Source organism: Ambystoma mexicanum, chromosome 1p (genome assembly GCF_040938575.1).
Source record: "Ambystoma mexicanum isolate Mex_15411 chromosome 1p, UKY_AmexF1_1, whole genome shotgun sequence".
Lineage (NCBI taxonomy): Eukaryota > Metazoa > Chordata > Amphibia > Caudata > Ambystomatidae > Ambystoma > Ambystoma mexicanum.
The window spans coordinates 1028504565-1028522982 of NC_090921.1; the positions used below are offsets into that span (position 1 = coordinate 1028504565).

At 41.5% G+C, this 18418-nt stretch overlaps 4 non-coding genes across 4 annotated transcripts; all 4 read right to left on the minus strand.

Moving 5' to 3' along the window:
- Positions 1 to 2408: 2408 nt before the first annotated feature.
- On the minus strand, positions 2409 to 2494 carry TRNAY-GUA (transfer RNA tyrosine (anticodon GUA)). The gene is given in 2 exon segments: positions 2409 to 2444; positions 2458 to 2494. It is a non-coding gene; the product is annotated as a tRNA-Tyr (tRNA).
- Positions 2495 to 12092: 9598 nt separating this feature from the next.
- On the minus strand, positions 12093 to 12178 carry TRNAY-GUA (transfer RNA tyrosine (anticodon GUA)). Its single transcript is given in 2 exon segments — positions 12093 to 12128; positions 12142 to 12178. It is a non-coding gene; the product is annotated as a tRNA-Tyr (tRNA).
- A 559-nt stretch (positions 12179 to 12737) lies between these two features.
- Positions 12738 to 12823, minus strand: TRNAY-GUA (transfer RNA tyrosine (anticodon GUA)). The gene is given in 2 exon segments: positions 12738 to 12773; positions 12787 to 12823. It is a non-coding gene; the product is annotated as a tRNA-Tyr (tRNA).
- A 1205-nt stretch (positions 12824 to 14028) lies between these two features.
- Positions 14029 to 14114, minus strand: TRNAY-GUA (transfer RNA tyrosine (anticodon GUA)). The gene is given in 2 exon segments: positions 14029 to 14064; positions 14078 to 14114. It is a non-coding gene; the product is annotated as a tRNA-Tyr (tRNA).
- Between the last annotated feature and the right edge of the window lie 4304 nt (positions 14115 to 18418).

Here is an 18418-nt window from a genome sequence, read left to right on the forward strand (position 1 = left end):
ACAAATTTGGCTTGTGAGGTTCCCGAATTGAGTAAAAGCACATCAGTTCCCAATTAAAAAAATGACCCCCTCCTCAGTCTCCCACATGTTAATGACCACCATACTAAGGGGGAAAGTTGAAAGGCGGCCCCTCACAGGCCATCTCCTCAGAGTATTCAGCCGTGTTGGGCCTTGACAATATTTTAATATCTTGGATGGTGTATAGTGTTCTCTCATTTCCCTTGAGAAATCAAGATTGTCAAGGGGATTCTGCTGTTTTGCCAGTTCATAGCAAGAGATGGGGATCCAAAACACCTGACAGGAAACCAATGAAGATTCGTGTTGGACAGAAAAATAACGTGGCCACAGCCTCAAAGCAAAAGGCATCTATTTTCAGTGATGAAATGTAATATAATTATAAATTGTCTGTTATTTTACTTTCCAAGTATTTTACTTTCCAAGTATTCAATAAAATGTGCATTTGGCAAAAGTCCTTCTAGCCGGATTTGAACCAGCGACCTAAGGATGCCTGTTTCACCACTACAGTCCTCCGCTCTACCAACTGAGCTATCGGCGGCTTGGCAAATCATTCTCTAGCAAACTCAATACGAGCTTCCACTTCAACCGTCGACTTGTAAACATCTCTTGCAATTCGTGCAAAATACTACAAATTTGGCTTGTGAGGTTCCCGAATTGAGTAAAAGCACATCAGTTCCCAATTAAAAAAATGACCCCCTCCGCAGTCTCCCGCATGTTACTGACCACCATACTAAGGGGGAAAAGTTGAAAGGCGGCGCCTCACAGGCCATCTCCTCAGAGTATTCAGCTGTGTTGGGCCTTGACAATATTTTAATATCTTGGATGGTGTATAGTGTTCTCTCATTTCCCTTGAGAAATCAAGATTGTCAAGGGGATTCTGCTGTTTTGCCAGTTCATAGCAAGAGATGGGGATCCAAAACACCTCACATGAAACCAATGAAGATTCGTGTTGGACAGAAACATAACGTGGCCACAGCCTCAAAGCAACAGGCATCTATTTTCAGTGATGAAATATAATATAATTATAAATTGTCTGTTATTTTACTTTCCAAGTATTTTACTTTCCAAGTATTTAATAAAATTTGCATTTGGCAAAAGTCCTTCGAGCCGGATTTGAAACAGCGACCTAAGGATGCCTGTTGTACTACTACAGTCCTCCGCTCTACCAACTGAGCTATCGAAGGCTTGGCAAATCATTCTCTAGCAAACTCAATACGAGCTTCCACTTCAACCGTCGACTTGTAAACATCTCTTGCAATTCGTGCAAAATACTACAAATTTGGCTTGTGAGGTTCCCGAATTGAGTAAAAGCACATCAGTTCCCAATTAAAAAAATGACCCCCTCCGCAGTCTCCCGCATGTTACTGACCACCATACTAAGGGGGAAAAGTTGAAAGGCGGCACCTCACAGGCCATCTCCTCAGAGTATTCAGCCGCGTTGGGCCTTGACAATATTTTAATATCTTGGATGGTGTATAGTGTTCTCTCATTTCCCTTGAGAAATCAAGATTGTCAAGGGGATTCTGCTGTTTTGCCAGTTCATAGCAAGAGATGGGGATCCAAAACACCTGACAGGAAACCAATGAAGATTCGTGTTGGACAGAAAAATAACGTGGTCACAGCCTCAAAGCAAAAGGCATCTATTTTCAGTGATGAAATATAATATAATTATAAATTGTCTGTTATTTTACTTTCCAAGTATTTTACTTTCCAAGTATTCAATAAAATGTGCATTTGGCAAAAGTCCTTCGAGCCGGATTTGAACCAGTGACCTAAGGATGCCTGTTTTACCCCTACAGTCCTCCACTCTACCAACTGAGCTATCGAAGGCTTGGCAAATCAGTCTCTAGCAAGCTCAATACGAGCTTCCACTTCAACCGTCGACATTCAAACATCTCTTGCAATTCGTGCAAAATACTACAAATTTGGCTTGTGAGGTTCCCGAATTGAGTAAAAGCACATCAGTTCACAATTAAAAAAATGACCCCCTCCGCAGTCTCCAGCATGTTACTGACCACCATACAAAGGAGGAAAAGTTGAAAGGCGGCGCCTCACAGGCCATCTCCTCAGAGTATTCAGCCGTGTTGGGCCTTGACAATATTTTAATATCTTGGATGGTGTATAGTGTTCTCTCATTTTCCTTGAGAAATCAAGATTGTCAAGGGGATTCTGCTGTTTTGCCAGTTCATAGCAAGAGATGGGGATCCGAATCACCTCAGAGGAAACCAATGAAGATTGGTGTTGGACAGAAACATAACGTGGCCACAGCCTCAAAGCAAAAGGCATCTATTTTCAGTGATGAAATATAATATAATTATAAATTGTCTGTTATTTTATTTTCCAAGTATTTTACTTTCCAAGTATTCAATAAAATTTGCATTTGGCGAAAGTCCTTCGAGCCGGATTTGAACCAGCGACCTAAGGATGCCTGTTTTACCACTACAGTCCTCCGCTCTACCAACTGAGCTATCGAAGGCTTGGCAAATCATTCTCTAGCAAACTCAATACGAGCTTCCACTTCAACCGTCGACTTGTAAACATCTCTTGCAATTCGTGCAAAATACTACAAATTTGGCTTGTGAGGTTCCCGAATTGAGTAAAAGCACATCAGTTCCCAATTAAAAAAATGACCCCCTCCTCAGTCTCCCACATGTTAATGACCACCATACTAAGGGGGAAAAGTTGAAAGGCGGCGCCTCACAGGCCATCTCCTCAGAGTATTCAGCCGTGTTGGGCCTTGACAATATTTTAATATCTTGGATGGTGTATAGTGTTCTCTCATTTCCCTTGAGAAATCAAGATTGTCAAGGGGATTCTGCTGTTTTGCCAGTTCATAGCAAGAGATGGGGATCCAAAACACCTGACAGGAAACCAATGAAGATTCGTGTTGGACAGAAAAATAACGTGGTCACAGCCTCAAAGCAAAAGGCATCTATTTTCAGTGATGAAATATAATATAATTATAAATTGTCTGTTATTTTACTTTCCAAGTATTTTACTTTCCAAGTATTCAATAAAATGTGCATTTGGCAAAAGTCCTTCGAGCCGGATTTGAACCAGTGACCTAAGGATGCCTGTTTTACCCCTACAGTCCTCCACTCTACCAACTGAGCTATCGAAGGCTTGGCAAATCAGTCTCTAGCAAGCTCAATACGAGCTTCCACTTCAACCGTCGACATTCAAACATCTCTTGCAATTCGTGCAAAATACTACAAATTTGGCTTGTGAGGTTCCCGAATTGAGTAAAAGCACATCAGTTCACAATTAAAAAAATGACCCCCTCCGCAGTCTCCCGCATGTTACTGACCACCATACAAAGGAGGAAAAGTTGAAAGGCGGCCCCTCACAGGCCATCTCCTCAGAGTATTCAGCCGTGTTGGGCCTTGACAATATTTTAATATCTTGGATGGTGTATAGTGTTCTCTCATTTCCCTTGAGAAATCAAGATTGTCAAGGGGATTCTGCTGTTTTGCCAGTTCATAGCAAGAGATGGGGATCCAAAACACCTGACAGGAAACCAATGAAGATTCGTGTTGGACAGAAAAATAACGTGGCCACAGCCTCAAAGCAAAAGGCATCTATTTTCAGTGATGAAATATAATATAATTATAAATTGTCTGTTATTTTACTTTCCAAGTATTTTACTTTCCAAGTATTCAATAAAATGTGCATTTGGCAAAAGTCCTTCTAGTCGGATTTGAACCAGCGACCTAAGGATGCCTGTTTCACCACTACAGTCCTCCGCTCTACCAACTGAGCTATCGGCGGCTTGGCAAATCATTCTCTAGCAAACTCAATACGAGCTTCCACTTCAACCGTCGACTTGTAAACATCTCTTGCAATTCGTGCAAAATACTACAAATTTGGCTTGTGAGGTTCCCGAATTGAGTAAAAGCACATCAGTTCCCAATTAAAAAAATGACCCCCTCCGCAGTCTCCCGCATGTTACTGACCACCATACTAAGGGGGAAAAGTTGAAAGGCGGCGCCTCACAGGCCATCTCCTCAGAGTATTCAGCTGTGTTGGGCCTTGACAATATTTTAATATCTTGGATGGTGTATAGTGTTCTCTCATTTCCCTTGAGAAATCAAGATTGTCAAGGGGATTCTGCTGTTTTGCCAGTTCATAGCAAGAGATGGGGATCCAAAACACCTCACATGAAACCAATGAAGATTCGTGTTGGACAGAAACATAACGTGGCCACAGCCTCAAAGCAACAGGCATCTATTTTCAGTGATGAAATATAATATAATTATAAATTGTCTGTTATTTTACTTTCCAAGTATTTTACTTTCCAAGTATTTAATAAAATTTGCATTTGGCAAAAGTCCTTCGAGCCGGATTTGAAACAGCGACCTAAGGATGCCTGTTGTACTACTACAGTCCTCCGCTCTACCAACTGAGCTATCGAAGGCTTGGCAAATCATTCTCTAGCAAACTCAATACGAGCTTCCACTTCAACCGTCGACTTGTAAACATCTCTTGCAATTCGTGCAAAATACTACAAATTTGGCTTGTGAGGTTCCCGAATTGAGTAAAAGCACATCAGTTCCCAATTAAAAAAATGACCCCCTCCGCAGTCTCCCGCATGTTACTGACCACCATACTAAGGGGGAAAAGTTGAAAGGCGGCACCTCACAGGCCATCTCCTCAGAGTATTCAGCCGCGTTGGGCCTTGACAATATTTTAATATCTTGGATGGTGTATAGTGTTCTCTCATTTCCCTTGAGAAATCAAGATTGTCAAGGGGATTCTGCTGTTTTGCCAGTTCATAGCAAGAGATGGGGATCCAAAACACCTGACAGGAAACCAATGAAGATTCGTGTTGGACAGAAAAATAACGTGGTCACAGCCTCAAAGCAAAAGGCATCTATTTTCAGTGATGAAATATAATATAATTATAAATTGTCTGTTATTTTACTTTCCAAGTATTTTACTTTCCAAGTATTCAATAAAATGTGCATTTGGCAAAAGTCCTTCGAGCCGGATTTGAACCAGTGACCTAAGGATGCCTGTTTTACCCCTACAGTCCTCCACTCTACCAACTGAGCTATCGAAGGCTTGGCAAATCAGTCTCTAGCAAGCTCAATACGAGCTTCCACTTCAACCGTCGACATTCAAACATCTCTTGCAATTCGTGCAAAATACTACAAATTTGGCTTGTGAGGTTCCCGAATTGAGTAAAAGCACATCAGTTCACAATTAAAAAAATGACCCCCTCCGCAGTCTCCAGCATGTTACTGACCACCATACAAAGGAGGAAAAGTTGAAAGGCGGCGCCTCACAGGCCATCTCCTCAGAGTATTCAGCCGTGTTGGGCCTTGACAATATTTTAATATCTTGGATGGTGTATAGTGTTCTCTCATTTCCCTTGAGAAATCAAGATTGTCAAGGGGATTCTGCTGTTTTGCCAGTTCATAGCAAGAGATGGGGATCCAAAACACCTGACAGGAAACCAATGAAGATTCGTGTTGGACAGAAAAATAACGTGGCCACAGCCTCAAAGCAAAAGGCATCTATTTTCAGTGATGAAATATAATATAATTATAAATTGTCTGTTATTTTACATTCCAAGTATTTTACTTTCCAAGCATTCAATAAAATGTGCATTTGGCAAAAGTGCTTTGAGCCGGATTTGAACCAGCAACCTAAGGATGCCTGTTTTACCACTACAGTCCTCCGCTCTACCAACTGAGCTATCAAACCTTGGCAAATCATTCTCTAGCAAACTCAATACGAGCTTCCACTTCAACCGTCGACTTGTAAACATCTCTTGCAATTCGTGCAAAATACTACAAATTTGGCTTGTGAGGTTCCCGAATTGGGTAAAAGCACATCAGTTCCCAATTAAAAAAATGACCCCCTCCTCAGTCTCCCACATGTTAATGACCACCATACTAAGGGGGAAAAGTTGAAAGGCGGCGCCTCACAGGCCATCTCCTCAGAGTATTCAGCCGTGTTGGGCCTTGACAATATTTTAATATCTTGGATGGTGTATAGTGTTCTCTCATTTCCCTTGAGAAATCAAGATTTTCAAGGGGATTCTGCTGTTTTGCCAGTTCATAGCAAGAGATGGGGATCCAAAACACCTGACAGGAAACCAATGAAGATTCGTGTTGGACAGAAAAATAACGTGGTCACAGCCTCAAAGCAAAAGGCATCTATTTTCAGTGATGAAATATAATATAATTATAAATTGTCTGTTATTTTACTTTCCAAGTATTTTACTTTCCAAGTATTCAATAAAATGTGCATTTGGCAAAAGTCCTTCGAGCCGGATTTGAACCAGTGACCTAAGGATGCCTGTTTTACCCCTACAGTCCTCCACTCTACCAACTGAGCTATCGAAGGCTTGGCAAATCAGTCTCTAGCAAGCTCAATACGAGCTTCCACTTCAACCGTCGACATTCAAACATCTCTTGCAATTCGTGCAAAATACTACAAATTTGGCTTGTGAGGTTCCCGAATTGAGTAAAAGCACATCAGTTCACAATTAAAAAAATGACCCCCTCCGCAGTCTCCCGCATGTTACTGACCACCATACAAAGGAGGAAAAGTTGAAAGGCGGCGCCTCACAGGCCATCTCCTCAGAGTATTCATCAGTGTTCGGCCTTGACAATATTTTAATATCTTGGATGGTGTATAGTGTTCTCCCATTTCCCTTGAGAAATCAAGATTGTCAAGGGGATTCTGCTGTTTTGTCAGTTCATAGCAAGAGATGGGGATCCAAAATACCTCACAGGAAACCAACGAAGATTGGTGTCGGACAGAAAAATAACGTGGCCACAGCCTCAAAGCAAAAGGCATCTATTTTCAGTGATGAAATATAATATAATTATAAATTGTCTGTTATTTTACATTCCAAGTATTTTACTTTCCAAGCATTCAATAAAATGTGCATTTGGCAAAAGTGCTTTGAGCCGGATTTGAACCAGCAACCTAAGGATGCCTGTTTTACCACTACAATCCTCCGCTCTACCAACTGAGCTATCAAAGGCTTGGCAAATCATTCTCTAGCAAACTCAATACGAGCTTCCACTTCAACCGTCGACTTGTAAACATCTCTTGCAATTCGTGCAAAATACTACAAATTTGGCTTGTGAGGTTCCCGAATTGAGTAAAAGCACATCAGTTCCCAATTAAAAAAATGACCCCCTCCGCAGTCTCCCGCATGTTACTGACCACCATACTAAGGGGGAAAAGTTGAAAGGCGCGCCTCACAGGCCATCTCCTCAGAGTATTCAGCCGTGTTGGGCCTTGACAATATTTTAATATCTTGGATGTTGTATAGTGTTCTCCCATTTCCCTTGAGAAATCAAGATTGTCAAGGGGATTCTGCTGTTTTGTCAGTTCATAGCAAGAGATGGGGATCCAAAACACCTCACAGGAAACCAATGAAGATTGGTGTTGGACAGAAACATAACGTGGCGACAGCCTCAAAGCAAAAGGCATCTATTTTCAGTGATGAAATATAATATAATTATAAATTGTCTGTTATTTTATTTTCCAAGCATTTTACTTTCCAAGTATTCAATAAAATTTGCATTTGGCAAAAGTCCTTCAATCTGGATTTGAACCAGCGACCTAAGGATGCCTGTTTTACCACTACAGTCCTCTGCTCTACCAACTGAGCTATCGAAGGCTTGGCAAATCAGTCTCTAGCAAGCTCAATACGAGCTTCCACTTCAACCGTCGACATTCAAACATCTCTTGCAATTCGTGCAAAATACTACAAATTTGGCTTGTGAGGTTCCCGAATTGAGTAAAAGCACATCAGTTCCCAATTAAAAAAATGACCCCCTCCTCAGTCTCCCACATGTTAATGACCACCATACTAAGGGGTAAAGTTGAAAGGCGGCCCCTCACAGGCCATCTCCTCAGAGTATTCAGCCGTGTTGGGCCTTGACAATATTTTAATATCTTGGATGGTGTATAGTGTTCTCTCATTTCCCTTGAGAAATCAAGATTGTCAAGGGGATTCTGCTGTTTTGCCAGTTCATAGCAAGAGATGGGGATCCAAAACACCTGACAGGAAACCAATGAAGATTCGTGTTGGACAGAAAAATAACGTGGCCACAGCCTCAAAGCAAAAGGCATCTATTTTCAGTGATGAAATATAATATAATTATAAATTGTCTGTTATTTTACTTTCCAAGTATTTTACTTTCCAAGTATTCAATAAAATGTGCATTTGGCAAAAGTCCTTCTAGCCGGATTTGAACCAGCGACCTAAGGATGCCTGTTTCACCACTACAGTCCTCCGCTCTACCAACTGAGCTATCGGCGGCTTGGCAAATCATTCTCTAGCAAACTCAATACGAGCTTCCACTTCAACCGTCGACTTGTAAACATCTCTTGCAATTCGTGCAAAATACTACAAATTTGGCTTGTGAGGTTCCCGAATTGAGTAAAAGCACATCAGTTCCCAATTAAAAAAATGACCCCCTCCGCAGTCTCCCGCATGTTACTGACCACCATACTAAGGGGGAAAAGTTGAAAGGCGGCGCCTCACAGGCCATCTCCTCAGAGTATTCAGCTGTGTTGGGCCTTGACAATATTTTAATATCTTGGATGGTGTATAGTGTTCTCTCATTTCCCTTGAGAAATCAAGATTGTCAAGGGGATTCTGCTGTTTTGCCAGTTCATAGCAAGAGATGGGGATCCAAAACACCTCACATGAAACCAATGAAGATTCGTGTTGGACAGAAACATAACGTGGCCACAGCCTCAAAGCAACAGGCATCTATTTTCAGTGATGAAATATAATATAATTATAAATTGTCTGTTATTTTACTTTCCAAGTATTTTACTTTCCAAGTATTTAATAAAATTTGCATTTGGCAAAAGTCCTTCGAGCCGGATTTGAAACAGCGACCTAAGGATGCCTGTTGTACTACTACAGTCCTCCGCTCTACCAACTGAGCTATCGAAGGCTTGGCAAATCATTCTCTAGCAAACTCAATACGAGCTTCCACTTCAACCGTCGACTTGTAAACATCTCTTGCAATTCGTGCAAAATACTACAAATTTGGCTTGTGAGGTTCCCGAATTGAGTAAAAGCACATCAGTTCCCAATTAAAAAAATTACCCCCTCCGCAGTCTCCCGCATGTTACTGACCACCATACTAAGGGGGAAAAGTTGAAAGGCGGCACCTCACAGGCCATCTCCTCAGAGTATTCAGCCGCGTTGGGCCTTGACAATATTTTAATATCTTGGATGGTGTATAGTGTTCTCTCATTTCCCTTGAGAAATCAAGATTGTCAAGGGGATTCTGCTGTTTTGCCAGTTCATAGCAAGAGATGGGGATCCAAAACACCTCACAGGAAACCAATGAAGATTCGTGTTGGACAGAAAAATAACGTGGTCACAGCCTCAAAGCAAAAGGCATCTATTTTCAGTGATGAAATATAATATAATTATAAATTGTCTGTTATTTTACTTTCCAAGTATTTTACTTTCCAAGCATTCAATAAAATGTGCATTTGGCAAAAGTGCTTTGAGACGGATTTGAACCAGCAACCTAAGGATGCCTGTTTTACCACTACAGTCCTCCGCTCTACCAACTGAGCTATCAAAGGCTTGGCAAATCATTCTCTAGCAAACTCAATACGAGCTTCCACTTCAACCGTCGACTTGTAAACATCTCTTGCAATTCGTGCAAAATACTACAAATTTGGCTTGTGAGGTTCCCGAATTGGGTAAAAGCACATCAGTTCCCAATTAAAAAAATGACCCCCTCCGCAGTCTCCCGCATGTTACTGACCACCATACTAAGGGGGAAAAGTTGAAAGGCGCGCCTCACAGGCCATCTCCTCAGAGTATTCAGCCGTGTTGGGCCTTGACAATATTTTAATATCTTGGATGTTGTATAGTGTTCTCCCATTTCCCTTGAGAAATCAAGATTGTCAAGGGGATTCTGCTGTTTTGTCAGTTCATAGCAAGAGATGGGGATCCAAAACACCTCACAGGAAACCAATGAAGATTGGTGTTGGACAGAAACATAACGTGGCGACAGCCTCAAAGCAAAAGGCATCTATTTTCAGTGATGAAATATAATATAATTATAAATTGTCTGTTATTTTATTTTCCAAGCATTTTACTTTCCAAGTATTCAATAAAATTTGCATTTGGCAAAAGTCCTTCAATCTGGATTTGAACCAGCGACCTAAGGATGCCTGTTTTACCACTACAGTCCTCTGCTCTACCAACTGAGCTATCGAAGGCTTGGCAAATCAGTCTCTAGCAAGCTCAATACGAGCTTCCACTTCAACCGTCGACATTCAAACATCTCTTGCAATTCGTGCAAAATACTACAAATTTGGCTTGTGAGGTTCCCGAATTGAGTAAAAGCACATCAGTTCCCAATTAAAAAAATGACCCCCTCCGCAGTCTCCCGCATGTTACTGACCACCATACTAAGGGGGAAAAGTTGAAAGGCGGCACCTCACAGGCCATCTCCTCAGAGTATTCAGCCGTGTTGGGCCTTGACAATATTTTAATATCTTGGATGGTGTATAGTGTTCTCTCATTTCCCTTGAGAAATCAAGATTGTCAAGGGGATTCTGCTGTTTTGCCAGTTCATAGCAAGAGATGGGGATCCAAAACACCTGACAGGAAACCAATGAAGATTCGTGTTGGACAGAAAAATAACGTGGCCACAGCCTCAAAGCAAAAGGCATCTATTTTCAGTGATGAAATATAATATAATTATAAATTGTCTGTTATTTTACTTTCCAAGTATTTTACTTTCCAAGTATTCAATAAAATGTGCATTTGGCAAAAGTCCTTCGAGCCGGATTTGAACCAGCGACCTAAGGATGCCTGTTTTACCACTACAGTCTTCCGCTCTACCAACTGAGCTATCGAAGGCTTGGCAAATCAACTCTAGCAAACTCAATACGAGCTTCCACTTCAACCGTCGACTTGTTAACATCTCTTGCAATTCGTGCAAAATACTACAAATTTGGCTTGTGAGGTTCCCGAATTGAGTAAAAGCACATCAGTTCCCAATTAAAAAAATGACCCCCTCCGCAGTCTCCCGCATGTTACGGACCACCATACTAAGGGGGAAAAGTTGAAAGGCGGCACCTCACAGGCCATCTCCTCAGAGTATTCAGCCGTGTTGGGCCTTGACAATATTTTAATATCTTGGATGGTGTATAGTGTTCTCTCATTTCCCTTGAGAAATCAAGATTGTCAAGGGGATTCTGCTGTTTTGCCAGTTCATAGCAAGAGATGGGGATCCAAAACACCTGACAGGAAACCAATGAAGATTCGTGTTGGACAGAAAAATAACGTGGCCACAGCCTCAAAGCAAAAGGCATCTATTTTCAGTGATGAAATATAATATAATTATAAATTGTCTGTTATTTTACTTTCCAAGTATTTTACTTTCCAAGTATTCAATAAAATGTGCATTTGGCAAAAGTCCTTCGAGCCGGATTTGAACCAGCGACCTAAGGATGCCTGTTTTACCACTACAGTCTTCCGCTCTACCAACTGAGCTATCGAAGGCTTGGCAAATCAACTCTAGCAAACTCAATACGAGCTTCCACTTCAACCGTCGACTTGTTAACATCTCTTGCAATTCGTGCAAAATAATACAAATTTGGCTTGTGAGGTTCCCGAATTGAGTAAAAGCACATCAGTTCCCAATTAAAAAAGTGACCCCCTCCGCAGTCTCCCGCATGTTACTGACCACCATACTAAGGGGGAAAAGTTGAAAGGCGGCACCTCACTGGCCATCTCCTCAGAGTATTCAGCCGCGTTGGGCCTTGACAATATTTTAATATCTTGGATGGTGTATACTGTTCTCTCATTTCCCTTGAGAAATCAAGATTGTCAAGGGGATTCTGCTGTTTTGCCAGTTCATAGCAAGAGATGGGGATCCAAAACACCTCACAGGAAACCAATGAAGATTCGTGTTGGACAGAAAAATAACGTGGCCACAGCCTCAAAGCAAAAGGCATCTATTTTCAGTGATGAAATATAATATAATTATAAATTGTCTGTTATTTTACTTTCCAAGTATTTTACTTTCCAAGTATTCAATAAAATGTGCATTTGGCAAAAGTCCTTCGAGCCGGATTTGAACCAGCGACCTAAGGATGCCTGTTTTACCACTACAGTCCTCCGCTCTACCAACTGAGCTATCGAAGGCTTGGCAAATCAACTCTAGCAAACTCAATACGAGCTTCCACTTCAACCGTCGACTTGTAAACATCTCTTGCAATTCGTGCTAAATACTACAAATTTGGCTTGTGAGGTTCCCGAATTGAGTAAAAGCACATCAGTTCCCAATTAAAAAAATGACCCCCTCCTCAGTCTCCCACATGTTAATGACCACCATACTAAGGGGGAAAAGTTGAAAGGCGGCCCCTCACAGGCCATCTCCTCAGAGTATTCAGCCGTGTTGGGCCTTGACAATATTTTAATATCTTGGATGGTGTATAGTGTTCTCTCATTTCCCTTGAGAAATCAAGATTGTCAAGGGGATTCTGCTGTTTTGCCAGTTCATAGCAAGAGATGGGGATCCAAAACACCTCACAGGAAACCAATGAAGATTCGTGTTGGACAGAAAAATAACGTGGCCACAGCCTCAAAGCAAAAGGCATCTATTTTCAGTGATGAAATATAATATAATTATAAATTGTCTGTTATTTTACTTTCCAAGTATTTTACTTTCCAAGTATTCAATAAAATGTGCATTTGGCAAAAGTCCTTCGAGCCGGATTTGAACCAGCGACCTAAGGATGCCTGTTTTACCACTACAGTCCTCCGCTCTACCAACTGAGCTATCGAAGGCTTGGCAAATCAACTCTAGCAAACTCAATACGAGCTTCCACTTCAACCGTCGACTTGTAAACATCTCTTGCAATTCGTGCTAAATACTACAAATTTGGCTTGTGAGGTTCCCGAATTGAGTAAAAGCACATCAGTTCCCAATTAAAAAAATGACCCCCTCCGCAGTCTCCCGCATGTTACTGACCACCATACTAAGGGGGAAAAGTTGAAAGGCGGCACCTCATAGGCCATCTCCTCAGAGTATTCAGCCGCGTTGGGCCTTGACAATATTTTAATATCTTGGATGGTGTATAGTGTTCTCCCATTTCCCTTGAGAAATCAAGATTGTCAAGGGGATTCTGCTGTTTTGTCAGTTCATAGCAAGAGATGGGGATCCAAAATACCTCACAGGAAACCAACGAAGATTGGTGTCGGACAGAAAAATAACGTGGCCACAGCCTCAAAGCAAAAGGCATCTATTTTCAGTGATGAAATATAATATAATTATAAATTGTCTGTTATTTTACATTCCAAGTATTTTACTTTCCAAGCATTCAATAAAATGTGCATTTGGCAAAAGTGCTTTGAGCCGGATTTGAACCAGCAACCTAAGGATGCCTGTTTTACCACTACAGTCCTCCGCTCTACCAACTGAGCTATCAAAGGCTTGGCAAATCATTCTCTAGCAAACTCAATACGAGCTTCCACTTCAACCGTCGACTTGTAAACATCTCTTGCAATTCGTGCTAAATACTACAAATTTGGCTTGTGAGGTTCCCGAATTGAGTAAAAGCACATCAGTTCCCAATTAAAAAAATGACCCCCTCCTCAGTCTCCCACATGTTAATGACCACCATACTAAGGGGGAAAAGTTGAAAGGCGGCCCCTCACAGGCCATCTCCTCAGAGTATTCAGCCGTGTTGGGCCTTGACAATATTTTAATATCTTGGATGGTGTATAGTGTTCTCTCATTTCCCTTGAGAAATCAAGATTGTCAAGGGGATTCTGCTGTTTTGCCAGTTCATAGCAAGAGATGGGGATCCAAAACACCTCACAGGAAACCAATGAAGATTCGTGTTGGACAGAAAAATAACGTGGCCACAGCCTCAAAGCAAAAGGCATCTATTTTCAGTGATGAAATATAATATAATTATAAATTGTCTGTTATTTTACTTTCCATGTATTTTACTTTCCAAGTATTCAATAAAATGTGCATTTGGCAAAAGTCCTTCGAGCCGGATTTGAACCAGCGACCTAAGGATGCCTGTTTTACCACTACAGTCCTCCGCTCTACCAACTGAGCTATCGAAGGCTTGGCAAATCAACTCTAGCAAACTCAATACGAGCTTCCACTTCAACCGTCGACTTGTAAACATCTCTTGCAATTCGTGCTAAATACTACAAATTTGGCTTGTGAGGTTCCCGAATTGAGTAAAAGCACATCAGTTCCCAATTAAAAAAATGACCCCCTCCGCAGTCTCCCGCATGTTACTGACCACCATACTAAGGGGGAAAAGTTGAAAGGCGGCACCTCATAGGCCATCTCCTCAGAGTATTCAGCCGCGTTGGGCCTTGACAATATTTTAATATCTTGGATGGTGTATAGTGTTCTCCCATTTCCCTTGAGAAATCAAGATTGTCAAGGGGATTCTGCTGTTTTGTCAGTTCATAGCAAGAGATGGGGATCCAAAATACCTCACAGGAAACCAACGAAGATTGGTGTCGGACAGAAAAATAACGTGGCCACAGCCTCAAAGCAAAAGGCATCTATTTTCAGTGATGAAATATAATATAATTATAAATTGTCTGTTATTTTACATTCCAAGTATTTTACTTTCCAAGCATTCAATAAAATGTGCATTTGGCAAAAGTGCTTTGAGCCGGATTTGAACCAGCAACCTAAGGATGCCTGTTTTACCACTACAGTCCTCCGCTCTACCAACTGAGCTATCAAAGGCTTGGCAAATCATTCTCTAGCAAACTCAATACGAGCTTCCACTTCAACCGTCGACTTGTAAACATCTCTTGCAATTCGTGCAAAATACTACAAATTTGGCTTGTGAGGTTCCCGAATTGGGTAAAAGCACATCAGTTCCCAATTAAAAAAATGACCCCCTCCTCAGTCTCCCACATGTTAATGACCACCATACTAAGGGGGAAAAGTTGAAAGGCGGCGCCTCACAGGCCATCTCCTCAGAGTATTCAGCCGTGTTGGGCCTTGACAATATTTTAATATCTTGGATGGTGTATAGTGTTCTCTCATTTCCCTTGAGAAATCAAGATTGTCAAGGGGATTCTGCTGTTTTGCCAGTTCATAGCAAGAGATGGGGATCCAAAACACCTGACAGGAAACCAATGAAGATTCGTGTTGGACAGAAAAATAACGTGGTCACAGCCTCAAAGCAAAAGGCATCTATTTTCAGTGATGAAATATAATATAATTATAAATTGTCAGTTATTTTACTTTCCAAGTATTTTACTTTCCAAGTATTCAATAAAATGTGCATTTGGCAAAAGTCCTTCGAGCCGGATTTGAACCAGTGACCTAAGGATGCCTGTTTTACCCCTACAGTCCTCCACTCTACCAACTGAGCTATCGAAGGCTTGGCAAATCAGTCTCTAGCAAGCTCAATACGAGCTTCCACTTCAACCGTCGACATTCAAACATCTCTTGCAATTCGTGCAAAATACTACAAATTTGGCTTGTGAGGTTCCCGAATTGAGTAAAAGCACATCAGTTCACAATTAAAAAAATGACCCCCTCCGCAGTCTCCCGCATGTTACTGACCACCATACAAAGGAGGAAAAGTTGAAAGGCGGCGCCTCACAGGCCATCTCCTCAGAGTATTCATCAGTGTTCGGCCTTGACAATATTTTAATATCTTGGATGGTGTATAGTGTTCTCCCATTTCCCTTGAGAAATCAAGATTGTCAAGGGGATTCTGCTGTTTTGTCAGTTCATAGCAAGAGATGGGGATCCAAAATACCTCACAGGAAACCAACGAAGATTGGTGTCGGACAGAAAAATAACGTGGCCACAGCCTCAAAGCAAAAGGCATCTATTTTCAGTGATGAAATATAATATAATTATAAATTGTCTGTTATTTTACATTCCAAGTATTTTACTTTCCAAGCATTCAATAAAATGTGCATTTGGCAAAAGTGCTTTGAGCCGGATTTGAACCAGCAACCTAAGGATGCCTGTTTTACCACTACAATCCTCCGCTCTACCAACTGAGCTATCAAAGGCTTGGCAAATCATTCTCTAGCAAACTCAATACGAGCTTCCACTTCAACCGTCGACTTGTAAACATCTCTTGCAATTCGTGCAAAATACTACAAATTTGGCTTGTGAGGTTCCCGAATTGGGTAAAAGCACATCAGTTCCCAATTAAAAAAATGACCCCCTCCGCAGTCTCCCGCATGTTATTGACCACCATACTAAGGGGGAAAAGTTGAAAGGCGCGCCTCACAGGCCATCTCCTCAGAGTATTCAGCCGTGTTGGGCCTTGACAATATTTTAATATCTTGGATGTTGTATAGTGTTCTCCCATTTCCCTTGAGAAATCAAGATTGTCAAGGGGATTCTGCTGTTTTGTCAGTTCATAGCAAGAGATGGGGATCCAAAACACCTCACAGGAAACCAATGAAGATTGGTGTTGGACAGAAACATAACGTGGCGACAGCCTCAAAGCAAAAGGCATCTATTTTCAGTGATGAAATATAATATAATTATAAATTGTCTGTTATTTTATTTTCCAAGCATTTTACTTTCCAAGTATTCAATAAAATTTGCATTTGGCAAAAGTCCTTCAATCTGGATTTGAACCAGCGACCTAAGGATGCCTGTTTTACCACTACAGTCCTCTGCTCTACCAACTGAGCTATCGAAGGCTTGGCAAATCAGTCTCTAGCAAGCTCAATACGAGCTTCCACTTCAACCGTCGACATTCAAACATCTCTTGCAATTCGTGCAAAATACTACAAATTTGGCTTGTGAGGTTCCCGAATTGAGTAAAAGCACATCAGTTCCCAATTAAAAAAATGACCCCCTCCTCAGTCTCCCACATGTTAATGACCACCATACTAAGGGGTAAAGTTGAAAGGCGGCCCCTCACAGGCCATCTCCTCAGAGTATTCAGCCGTGTTGGGCCTTGACAATATTTTAATATCTTGGATGGTGTATAGTGTTCTCTCATTTCCCTTGAGAAATCAAGATTGTCAAGGGGATTCTGCTGTTTTGCCAGTTCATAGCAAGAGATGGGGATCCAAAACACCTGACAGGAAACCAATGAAGATTCGTGTTGGACAGAAAAATAACGTGGCCACAGCCTCAAAGCAAAAGGCATCTATTTTCAGTGATGAAATATAATATAATTATAAATTGTCTGTTATTTTACTTTCCAAGTATTTTACTTTCCAAGTATTCAATAAAATGTGCATTTGGCAAAAGTCCTTCTAGCCGGATTTGAACCAGCGACCTAAGGATGCCTGTTTCACCACTACAGTCCTCCGCTCTACCAACTGAGCTATCGGCGGCTTGGCAAATCATTCTCTAGCAAACTCAATACGAGCTTCCACTTCAACCGTCGACTTGTAAACATCTCTTGCAATTCGTGCAAAATACTACAAATTTGGCTTGTGAGGTTCCCGAATTGAGTAAAAGCACATCAGTTCCCAATTAAAAAAATGACCCCCTCCGCAGTCTCCCGCATGTTACTGACCACCATACTAAGGGGGAAAAGTTGAAAGGCGGCGCCTCACAGGCCATCTCCTCAGAGTATTCAGCTGTGTTGGGCCTTGACAATATTTTAATATCTTGGATGGTGTATAGTGTTCTCTCATTTCCCTTGAGAAATCAAGATTGTCAAGGGGATTCTGCTGTTTTGCCAGTTCATAGCAAGAGATGGGGATCCAAAACACCTCACATGAAACCAATGAAGATTCGTGTTGGACAGAAACATAACGTGGCCACAGCCTCAAAGCAACAGGCATCTATTTTCAGTGATGAAATATAATATAATTATAAATTGTCTGTTATTTTACTTTCCAAGTATTTTACTTTCCAAGTATTTAATAAAATTTGCATTTGGCAAAAGTCCTTCGAGCCGGATTTGAAACAGCGACCTAAGGATGCCTGTTGTACTACTACAGTCCTCCGCTCTACCAACTGAGCTATCGAAGGCTTGGCAAATCATTCTCTAGCAAACTCAATACGAGCTTCCACTTCAACCGTCGACTTGTAAACATCTCTTGCAATTCGTGCAAAATACTACAAATTTGGCTTGTGAGGTTCCCGAATTGAGTAAAAGCACATCAGTTCCCAATTAAAAAAATTACCCCCTCCGCAGTCTCCCGCATGTTACTGACCACCATACTAAGGGGGAAAAGTTGAAAGGCGGCACCTCACAGGCCATCTCCTCAGAGTATTCAGCCGCGTTGGGCCTTGACAATATTTTAATATCTTGGATGGTGTATAGTGTTCTCTCATTTCCCTTGAGAAATCAAGATTGTCAAGGGGATTCTGCTGTTTTGCCAGTTCATAGCAAGAGATGGGGATCCAAAACACCTCACAGGAAACCAATGAAGATTCGTGTTGGACAGAAAAATAACGTG